The following is a 10,745-nucleotide window of genomic DNA, read 5'->3' as shown; positions in this document are numbered from 1 at the left end:
TTGAGGAAGTCTGGTCCTAGGCCGACATGTTGAAGATCTGGACCTACTTTTTCTTCTATAATCTGCAGAGTCTCTGGTCTGATTCCAAGGTCCTTAATCCATTTTGAGTTGAGTTTTGTGCAGGGTGAGAGATATGGGTTTAGTTTCATTCTGTTGCATATGGATTTTCAATTCTCCCAGCACCATTTGTTGAAGAGGCTATCTTTTCTCCATTGCATATTTTTGGCACCTTTGTCTAGTATTAGAAAGTTGTATTTATTTGGGTTTGTGTCTGTGTCCTCTATTATGTACCATTGATCTACCTGTCTATTTTGGTACCAATACCATGCCGTCTTTGTTACTATTGATTTGTAATAAAGTTGAAGTTCGGGTATTGCGATACCCCCTGTTTCACTCTTCCTGCTAAGGATTGCTTTAGCTATTCTGGGTTTCTTATTCTTCCAGATGAATTTCATGATTGCTTGCTCTATTTCTGTAAGGTACATCATTGGGATTTTAATTGGAATTGCATTGAATCTGTATAGCACTTTAGGTAGTATGGCCATTTTGACAATATTAATTAGGCCTATCCAAGAACACGGGAGATCTTTCCATCTTCTAAGGTTTTCTTTAATTTCTTTCTTTAGTGTTCTGTAGTTCTCATTGTAGAGGTCTTTCACCTCTTTTGTGAGATTGATTCCCAAGTATTTTATTTTTTTCGATGCTATCGTGAATGGGGTAGTTTTCATAATTTCTCTTTCTGAGGATTCATCACTTATGTATAAAAATGCATTGGATTTATGAGCATTGATCTTGTAACCTGCTACTTTACTGAATTCACTTATGAGTTCTAAAAGTTTTCTGGTGGAATTTCCTGGTTCCTCTAAGTATATAATCATATCATCCGCAAATAGGGATAGTTTGAGTTCTTCTTTTCCTATTCGTATTCCTTTAATTTCCTTGGTCTGTCTAATTGCTCTGGCTAGAGTCTCAAGAACGATATTGAATAGGAGTGGTGAAAGAGGGCATCCCTGTCTTGTTCCGGTTTTTAGGGGGAATGCTTTCAGTTTTTCACCATTTAGAATGATATTAGCCATGGGCTTAGCATAGATGGCCTTCACAATGTTCAGGAATGTTCCCACTATCCCTATTTTTTCTAGTGTTTTGAGCATGAAGGGGTGCTGTATTTTATCAAATGCTTTTTCTGCATCTATTGAAATAATCATGTGATTCTTGACTTTAAGTCTATTGATATGGTGAATTACATTTATTGATTTCCGGATGTTGAACCAACCTTGCATCCCTGGGATGAAACCCACTTGATTGTGGTGCACTATCTTTTTAATATGTTTTTGTATGCGATTTGCTAAAATTTTATTGAGAATTTTTGCGTCGATGTTCATTAAGGATATTGGTCTGAAATTTTCTTTCCTCGATTTGTCTCTGTCTGATTTGGGTATCAGGGTAATATTGGCTTCATAGAATGAGTTTGGGAGGGTTCCCTCCTCTTCTATTTCATGGAATACTTTGAGAAGTATTGGAATGAGCTCTTCTTTAAAGGTTTTGTAGAACTTGGCTGAGAACACATCTGGTCCTGGACTTTTCTTTGTTCGTAGGCTTTTGATGACCTCTTCTACTTCATTACTTGAATTGTTCTATTTAAATTGTGTATGTCCTCCTCGTTCAATATAGGCAATTCATATGTCTATAGAAACCTGTTGATGTCTTCGAAATTTTCTATTTTGTTTGAATATAGATTTTCAAAATAGCTTCTAATTATGTTTTGTATTTCAATCGTGTCTGTTGTGATATTTCCTTGTTCATTCCGAATTTTAGTGATTTGGGTTTTCTCTCGTCTTCTCTTTGTTAGAGTGGCTAAGGGTTTATCAATTTTGTTTATTTTTTCAAAGAACCAACTATTTATTTTGTCAATTTTTTGTGTTGTTTCTTTTGTTTCAATTTTGTTGATTTCAGCTCTGAGTTTAACTATTTCCTGTCTTCTACTACTTTTGGTGTTGGTCTGTTCTTCTTTTTCTAGGGCTTTGAGCTGTAGTGTTAGGTCGTTTATTTGTTGATTTTTACTTCTTTTATTGAATGCGCTCCATGAAATAAATTTCCCTCTAAGTACTGCTTTCATAGTGTCCCAGAGATTTTGATATGATGTTTCTTTGTTCTCATTTACCTCTAAGAATTTTTTAATTTCCTTCCTAATATCTTCTGTTATCCATTCATCATGTAATAGCATATTGTTTAATCTCCAGGTGTTGGAGTAGCTTCTGTTTTTTACTCTTTCATTTATTTCTAACTTCAATCCATTATGATCTGATAGAATACAAGGTAGTGTCTCTATCTTCTTGTATTTGCTTACATTACCTTTGTGGCATAATATATGGTCTATTTTAGAGAAGGATCCATGTGCTGCTGAGAAGAAAGTGTATTCGCTCTTGGTTGGATGGTATATTCTATAAATGTCCGTTAAGTCTAAATTATTGATTGTGTTATTGAGGTCTATGGTTTCTTTGTTCAATTTTTGTTTGGAAGATCTATCCAGTGGTGAGGAGGTGTGTTAAAATCACCTAGTATTATTGTGTTATGGTCTATTTGGTTTCTGAAATTGAGAAGGATTTGTTTGACATACATGGATGAGCCACCGTTTGGGGCATAGATGTTTATGATTGTTATGTCTTGCTGATTTATGGTTCCCTTAAGCAATATGTAATGTCCTTCTTTGTCCCTTCTGACTAACTTTGACTTGAAGTCCACATTATCTGAAATGAGGATGGATACCCCCAGCTTTTTTGCTGAGTCCATGTGCATGGTATGTTTTTCCCCATCCTTTCACCTTTAGTCTATGGGTATCTCTTTCTATGAGATGAGTCTCTTGCAGGCAACATATTGTTGGATCTTTCTTTTTGATCCAATCTGCCAGTCTATGTCTTTTGATTGATGAGTTCAGGCCATTAATATTCAGGGTTATTATTGAGATATGATTAGTATTCCCGGTCATTTGGTTCATTTTATTTATTTTTTTTTTTTTTTTTTTTTTTTTTTTTTTTTTTTTTTTATTTTGAGACGACTTGGTTCTTCCTTTATTTGACAATTCCTTTAGGATAGTTCCTCCCATTGCTGATTTGCTTCTTTGTTTTTCATCTCTTCCTCGTGGAATATTTTGCTGAGAATGTTCTGAAATGCTGGCTTTCTTTTTGTAAATTCTTTTAGCTTTTGTTTATCATGGAAGGATTTTATTTCATCATCAAATTTGAAAGTAAGTTTGCTGGATATAAGATTCGTGGTTGGCATCCATTTTCTTTCAGGTCTTGAAAAATGTTGTTCCAGGCCCTTCTAGCTTTTAGGGTCTGGATTGAAAAATCTGCTGATATCCGTATTGGTTTCCCCCTGAATGTAATTTGATTCCTCTCTCTTGCGGCCTTTAAAATTCTGTCTTTATTTTGTATGTTAGGTATTTTCATTATAATGTGCCTTGGTGTGGGTCTGTTGTAATTTTGTATATTTGGAGTCCTATAAGCCTCTTGTACTTGATCTTCCATTTCATTCTTCAGATTTGGGAAATTTTCTGATATTATTTCATTGAATAGATTGTTCATTCCTTTGGTTTGTTTCTCTAAGCCTTCCTCAATCCCAATAATTCTTAAATTTGGCCTTTTCATGATATCCCATAGTTCTTGGAGATTCTGTTCATGATTTCTTACCATCTTCTCTGTTTGGTCCACTTTGTTTTCAAGGTTAAATATTTTGTCTTCCATATCTGAGGTTCTGTCTTCCAGGTGTTCTATCCTATTGGTTATGCTTTCTATGGAGTTCTTAATTTGGTTTATTGTTTCCTTCATTTCAAGGATTTCTGTTTGGTTTTTTTTCAATATCTCTCTTTATTGAAATGATCTTTTGCTTCCTGTATTTGCTCTTTTAACTGTCGATTGGTGCGATCATTCAGTGCCTGCATTTGCTCTTGCATCTTGTCATTTGCTTCCCTGATCATTTTAATTATGTACATTCTGAACTCCCTTTCTGTCATTTCTTCTGCCATGCTGTCATTGGGTTTCATTGATGTAACATCTAGATTTGTTTGCAGCATTTTCTTTCCTTGTTTTCTCATATTGTTCAGGTATCAGTTGACCGCTGTGATATTGCAGATTTCCTCTATTGACTTATAATATCCCTGAAGATTTCTAGTATATACCCTCTTAGCCTTCAGTAGCTTGAAGTCTTGGAGGAAGTTGATAATGCGGTGCTCCACAAGGAAGCTGACTCCCTAGGGGTGGTGGCCTTCCGGTGGGGTATATTCCCTGCTAGTGGGCAGAGGTACCTTCACTTGCTGACAAATGGTCATCCAAAGGGGAAGTAGGATGTGGGCTGATGCAAGGCCAGTTTGGGCCTGTGTCTCTGGTTTTACAGTCCTTTTGGGAGAACCTCACCCGGCAGGGAGGACTCACCCAGTGGGGAGGTCTCGCTGGTCAGTTCCCCTCCTAGAGGTTCCATTCAATTCACAACTACCGCCTGGGCTGGGAAGCCTTCTTCTGCAATGTTCCCAGGGACCAGGACCTACCTCCTGGGCCTGGAAGCCTCGCCCTTCGCAGATGAATCTCCTTAGGCTGCCTCTGCTCAGAGAAGCTGCCTGCAGTCCTGGAGCCTTCGCTCCGCCCCTCAGTTTGTCTGTGCGGCTCTTCCACCAAGAAGCCCCCTAGGCCCTGGGACCCTGCTCTGCACTTAATCGCCTGGCTTTGCGGCCCCTCCTCTGAGCAGCCACCTGGAGCCCCTTACAGTCGCTCCGAGTCCCAGTGACCCGCCACACACCTTTTCCTCCGGCAGCCACCTGGTGTTCCATGCAGTCGCTCTAAGACCAAGTGACCCACCGTGCACCTCCTTCTCCTCCAGGCAGTCACCCAGAGATCTGGTGCGTTCGTCACGAGTCCCAGGAACTCACTGTGCACCTCCTCGTCCCGACTGCCACCCGTAGCCCTGGTACAGTCACTTCGAGCCCAAGCACCCCGCCATGCTCCTCCTCCTTCTCCAGACAACCCCCCTGTGTTTAGGAGCGCTTGCTCTGAGTCCAAACCACTCACCACGCTGCTCCACCGGATAGCCGCCCGGAGCCCTGGCTCAGCTGCTCCAAGTCCAAGCGATGTGCCGAGCCCGTATTTCTCCTTCTCCTCTGGGCAGCCCCCTGTGTTCAGAGGTGGTCGCTTTCAGTCCAAACAGCTCACTGCGCACCCTCTCCTTTGGGCAGCCTCCCAGAGCCCGGGTGGGTTGCGCCGAGTCCGAGCACTGTGCTGAGCAGCCACCTCTCCAATGCTCCCAGTTGTCCGAGTTCACTGCTCCAGCGGGGGAAGGGGTGTCTCGCCGGGCAGCTCTACTTCACAAAGATCCCTGCGTTCGGGGCTACCGCCCCGTCCGGGACGCCTCCCCAACAGGAGAGACTCACCCGTCTGCTTTGAGTTGGTCCCAAGTCTCTCTATATCTCCCCTTCTTGAGTCCTGAGTCCTGGAGCAACACGAAACTCAGCCACCCTCTAGTCCGCCATCTTGAATCCCCCTAGCATGATTTCAGATTTGAATAGTAAACTTATATTTCTGTTTTAGTTCATCAGTATTAAAATAGCATCAATTCTCTCCAAAGGGATTTATGACACTGTAGATAATTTAGAATAAATAAGGGATATGCAGTAACTATGACTAATATGCCAAAGATTCACATAGAAATGTGGGAAATATGCACAAGCAGATGGATACTATAAGGAGGGAGGGAAATAGTCTAAGAAAGAGAAAATACTAAAAATAAAAAAACACAGAAACACAAAGAATGCTGTCAAAGAATGCTCATTTCTATATTAAACACATTTTAGAAATGGGTCTATGATGAATTTGGACTATAATGGATTAGAGATACTCAGCACTTACCCAGGCCTCCATAAGATTGAACCTAAATAACAGGTGCACAGCTGCACGCGGAGGTAGGGGTCACAGTAAAGCACTCAGGCACAACAGTGGAGACTTAGTGACCAAAGGACACCCAGAAATATCGGTTTGGGAATATTTGGGAAAAACAGAGAGCTCCGACACTTAGTGTTCCGCAGCTCAGCCAGGAAAGGGAAGTTTCCTGCAGTGGGGTGAAAGAGAGAAACTTCCAATGATCCCTAACAGTAAGAGGCCAGCACCAGGCAAACATGCATTCCAAGGAGACAGAAGACCTGAGATCAGCATAGTGAGATGGCTCAGGAGAAGTTCTCTACGCTTCCCATCATGTTCATCTGGTGCCTTAAGTGTAAACTGTTGTAAGAAGGATGAACGTGCTGTGTGAGAGATTGGAAACCCTTGCATTTTTAAGATCTGCAAGACCCAACAGTCTTTTTATACTCAACAGGCGCCCATTCCAAGAGACGGTTTGGGCCCAGGGAAGTGACTACAACATATCATTTTCATCCCCCATTTTTTCTTTCTTTCTCTTTTCATTTCTTCTTTCCTTATTCCCTTACCCTCCATTTTCATCATTAATCTTACTTTCAATATCACTTAACTTTTTATTCAAGTCTATATTATCTCTATCTCTTCTCTAAAGTTAGTGGTGTTATAGATATGTATTTCTAATAGGTTTTTATTGTATATTTGCATATTTTTTTAAAGTTGTCATTATTGGTTGTTTTCTCTTCTCAAAGGCATGCTGGAAATTAAGTCCAGCACTTTAAATACATTGGGTGGGTGCTTTCCCACTGAACTTCATTCCTAGTACAGTTGAGAGAAATTGCACATTACTCAACCCACATCTTAGTCCTGCTCAAACTTTGACTGATACCTCAACTTAAAGAACAGAAGAGACAAAAACCCCTAAATGAAGACCCAATCCCAAATTAGCATATACCAGGGAATCTGAATACATACTACAGAACATTCATCCCCTAAGCAACAACAGAGAAATAAACACTTTTGTGCACCTAACCCACGAGGTGCCCTAGCATACATCACTTCCACACTTTCTGACTTCACAGTGACTGCAAGTCTGGAGGAGTAATAGTAATACTCTGCTATTGTGTTAAAGTGCAACACACCTCCCTGAACTACCAATAGAATCCCACTGCTATGAATCCTACAGAAAGAGTGTACTTCAATTTCTGACACAATACACACAGAATCAAAACCCAAACACAGCCTAAAAGGTTCCAGGTAAACAGCATGAAATCCATTTAGAATTAAGCTTGACACTACAAAACAAAACAATGTCCCAGGGCACATGGTCAAGAGAAAGTTCCTCTGTAAGAATACCTTCCCATAACAGTGAAAGAGATATTCATCCCAACATATGTTCAAATCTCTGCATAGAAACACAAGAAAATGAAGAAAAAAGGTAATGTCATTCTCCAAAAGTTCATGACTCCCTAGTAACTATATCCAAAGATATCAAAGTAGATGAAATTACAGGCAAAGAATTTGAAATATTGATTATTTAAATGGTCAGTAGATTCAAAGAAGAAACAAATACTTGGGTGAGTGAAGTAAGACAATGCAAGATATGTAAGATCCACTCAAAAGAACTTAGAGATTCAGAAAAAGTACAAAATACATATTTGCCTTTGAAAATGTGTTTTGAGGTGTTCCTTCTTCTCCTAGTTAATACAATAGGTTGAGAAATGCTGATATCAGTTCTTTAAAGATCTAATAAAGATAAACCAACATTAAAAAAAAACTTCAGGCCAATATCCTTGGTGAACATAGATACAAAAAAATGTCAATAAAATTCTTGTAAAGGAAATGCAACACTTTGGAAAAATCATACACATGATCAAGTTGGTTTCATTCCAGAGATATTAAAATAGTTCAACATTTGCACATAAATAAATGCAATACACAATGTAGATAGAATCAAGAGGGAAAATCACATTACCATCTCAACAGATGCATGACACAGCCAACATCATGCTGAATGGGGGAAAACTGAAAGTGTTTCCTCAGGAAGGAGATAAGGATGTGCACTATTACCACTCTTATTTAATACAGTGCTTGAAAAGTTACCCAGAGCAATCCAGCAAGAGAATAAATATGAAAGGAATACAAATAAGGAGGGAAGAAATAAAGGTATCCCTATTTGCAGATGATATGGTCCTATACTTAGAAAGACCATAAAGGAATCACCAGAAGACTTCCAGATTTGATAAACAAATTCAGCAAAGTGTCAGTATAAAAAAATCAACATACAAAAATTGGTTGCCTTTCTATACACCAATAATGAATCCACTGAGAAAGAAATCAGGAAAAATTCCATTCACCATAACTAAAAACAAAACAAACTAGAAATAAGCCTAACCAATGAGGGGAAAGAGCTCTGCAAAGAGAATTATAGAAAACTAAAGAAAGAAATTGAAGAAAACACCAGGAGATGTTCATGGATGGGCAGAATTAATATCGTGGAAAATGGCCAAATTCCCAGGAGCAATCTATAGATTCAGTGTAATTCCCATCAAACTACCAATGGTGTTATTCATAGAATTAAAAATAAATCCTAAAATTCTTATGGAAAGGAAGAAGACTCAGAATAACCCCAACAATACTGAGAAAATAGAATAATTTTGAGGATGAAAATACCTGCTTTCATTAATAGCCATAAATCAAATGCATTTCTGCACATCAGTGATGAATCCACTGCAAGAGAAATTAGGGAAACCACCCCATTCACAGTAGCCTCAAAAAAATATAATATGTACTTGGGAATCAACCTAACAATACAGTGAAAGAGCTCTACAATGAAAACTGCAGAACACTAAGGAAAGAAATTAAAGACTTTAGAAGATGGAAAGATCTCCCATGCTCTTAGATAGGCAAAATTAAAATTGTCAAAAAAGCCATATTAACAAAGGGATTATACAGATTTAATATAATTCCTATTAAAATCCCAATGGTATTCTTCATAGAAGTAGAAAAAACAATCATGAAATTCGTTTGGAAAAATAAGAGACCCAGAATAGCCACAGCAATCCTTATCAAGAAGAGTGAAGCAGAAGGCATCAGAATACCAGACCTTAAACTATTTAACAGAGCAATAGTAACAAAAATGGCATCATGGTATTGGCACCAAAATAGACATGTAGACCAATGATAGAAAATAGAAGACACAGAGGCAGACCCACATAAATACAGATATCTCATACTGGACAAAGGCACCAAAAACATGCAGTGGAGAAAAGATAGCCTATTTGACAAATGGTGCTGGGAAAACTGGAAATCCATACACAGAAAAATGAAATTAAACCTCTATCTCTCACCCTGCAAAAACTCAGCTAAAAGTAGATCTAAGACTTTGGTACTAGAATGGAGATCCTGTGCATAATAGAAGAAAAAGTAGGCCCAAATCTTCATCATGTCAGTTTAGGAGCTGATTTGCTTAACAAGACAGCTAAAGCACAAGAAGAAAAACAAAAATCAATAAATGGGATGGATTCAAACTAAAAACTTCTTCTCAGCAAAGGAAACAATAAACAACGTGAAGAGAGAGCCTACAGAATGGGAGAAAATCTTTACCATATGCACCTCAGATAGAACCCTAATCTCCAGAACCCAAAAAACTTAACACCAAAAACCCAAATAACCCAATCAATAAATGGGCTAAGGAACTAAACAGACACTTCACAGAAGAAGAAATGCAATCAATCAAGAAACATATAAAAAATGTTGATCATCTCCAGCAATTAGAGAAGTACAAATCAAAACTACTCTAAGATTTCATCTCACTCCAGTCAGACTGGTAATTATCAAGAATACAAGTAACAATAAATGTTGGCAAGGATGTGGGGGAAAAGGTACACTCGTACATTGCTGGTGGGACAGAAGATTGGTGCAACCACTATGGAAAGTAGTATGGAGGTTCCTCAGAAAACTTGGAATGGTACCACCATTTGACCCAGTTATACCACTCCTTGGTCTATACCCAAAGGAATTAAGATCAACATACTACAGTGACACAGCCACATCAATGTGTATAGCAACCCAATTCACAATAGCTAAACTATGGAACCAACATAGATGCTCTTCAACAGATGAATGGATAAAGAAAACATGGTACATATACACAATGGAACATTACTAAGCTTTAAAGAAGAATGAAATGATGACATTCACAGGTAAATGGATGGAGCTGGAGAATATCATGCTAAACCAAATAACTGAAACCAAAAAAAAAAAAAAAAAAACTGAAGGCTAAATGCTTTTTCTAATAAGTGGATGAGGATCCAAAATGGGGTGGGGGTAGGGAAAAATGAAGGAACTTTGTATTGTGCCGAGGGGAATGAGGGTAGGGGGTGAGGGGATGGGAAGGACAGTGGAATGAGGTGGACATTACCCTATATATATGTATGATTACACTACTTGTGTGACTCTGCACCATGTACAGCTAGAGGAAGGACAAGTTGTGCTCCATTTATGTACAATGTGTCAAAATGCATTCTAGTGTCATGTATAACTAATTAGAACAAAATTTTAAAAATACTTGATTTCAGATCATAGTACTGAACCATGGTAGCAAAAGCATTTGGTACTGGAATCAAAAGAGACACACAGACCAATGGAACAGAGTAGAAGACACAGAGACAAACCCATACACAGTCATCTGATCTTTGACAAAGGTGTCAAAAACAGACAATAGAGGAGAACAGACAACCTCATTCACAAATGATTCTGGGAAACCAGATACCCATATACAGAAAAATGACTTTAGATCCCTCTCACCTTGTACAAAAGTCAACTTAAAATGGAACAAAGACTTAA

Source organism: Sciurus vulgaris (genome assembly GCF_902686455.1).
Source record: "Sciurus vulgaris genome assembly, chromosome: 11".
In the NCBI taxonomy this organism is placed as follows: domain Eukaryota; kingdom Metazoa; phylum Chordata; class Mammalia; order Rodentia; family Sciuridae; genus Sciurus; species Sciurus vulgaris.
This window is presented reverse-complemented; position numbering follows the sequence as displayed.